This window comes from Eurytemora carolleeae, unplaced genomic scaffold (genome assembly GCF_000591075.1).
Source record: "Eurytemora carolleeae unplaced genomic scaffold, Eaff_2.0 scaffold15, whole genome shotgun sequence".
Lineage (NCBI taxonomy): Eukaryota > Metazoa > Arthropoda > Copepoda > Calanoida > Temoridae > Eurytemora > Eurytemora carolleeae.
The window spans coordinates 1-1,410 of NW_019396069.1; positions in this window are offsets into that span (position 1 = coordinate 1).

A 1,410-nucleotide genomic window follows, 5' to 3' on the forward strand; every position below is an offset into this window, starting at 1 on the left:
GGACGAATTTAAAGAATTTAGCCGCGGCTTAAATTTAATCCGCGGCTCAAATATGGTTGGTTCCACTTAAAATTGTATTTAATTTTTCAAGATTTTATCCGGCGCTCAATCGAAACCGATTTTCGGCAGATTTAAGCCGCGGCTCAAATTCATTAAATTCGGACACTAGTTACACATTAAAAATTCAAAACATTTTTGTTCTTTATTTAATTAGCTTTTCAAACAAAATATTTAGGAAGTTCAGGTTTAAAAATACAAGATTTACTTTTGTCCCAAGAAACATGGCAAATGAGAGATGGCTTGACGATCGTCTTTTATTTAGATATGATTTGCGGCATTCACTTGTCAACCTGGCATTCAGTAAAATGGCATATGATTGTGGCAAATAATTTCAGAATTCAAATCTCTCCGCTCACATATTTCATAAGATATCCAGCATAATCAAATTCAACTTGACTAGGAGGGACTGAAAGCTTAATTTCAAGTGACCCTTTATGCAAAGATAGCAACGCCCGATATACAACGATATTCTTGACACCTTAATCTGATCAAAAATATGGAATAAACCGTCGTTTTTTACTCAAAAAGTGGTAATTTCTGTGAATTTTTCCATTGTTTCTTATAAGCAAGAAATGCATAAGACGCTATTGCAGAAAAACTACAAATGAAAATAAACAGTTTGAAGAAATAAAACATTTATATCTAATTCATAGTTGATCAGTCAAAGCTTTTATGGGTTTCGTTGTAAATCGGGCATTGTCATCTTTGCATGGAGGGTCACTTGAAATAATGCTAACAGTCCCTTTTACTATAGGAAATCTCACCTGGGGTCAGGATCTGGTGGAGAACAATGAATGTGTGTCCGAGTATGTTGTTATGTACAGGTAGGTTTTGTTATGTACAGGTAGATTTTGCTATGTACATGTAGATTTTGTTTTGTACAGGTAGTTTTTTTTTAATGCACAGGTAGATTTTGTTATGTGCAGGTAGATTTTGTTATGTACAGGTAATTTTTTTAATGCACAGGTAGATTTTGTAATGTGCAGGTAGATTTTGTTGTGTACAGGTAGATTTTGTTGTGTACAGGTAGATTTTGTTGTGTAAAGGTAGATTTTGTTGTATACAGGTAGATTTTGTTGTGCACATGTAGATTTTGTTGTGTACAGGTAGATGTTGTTGTATATAGGTAAATGTTGTTGTGTACAGGTAGATTTAGTTGTGTACAGGTAGTTGTTGTTGTGCACAGGTAGATGTTGATGTGAACAGGTAGATTTTATTGTGTACAGGTAGATTTTGTTGTGTACAGGTAGATTTTGTTATGTACAGGTAGATGCTGTTATGCACAGGTCGGTTTCACTGTATACTGTAGGTTCCATAGAACTGTGGAATAGGAGGACGACATTTATGCAA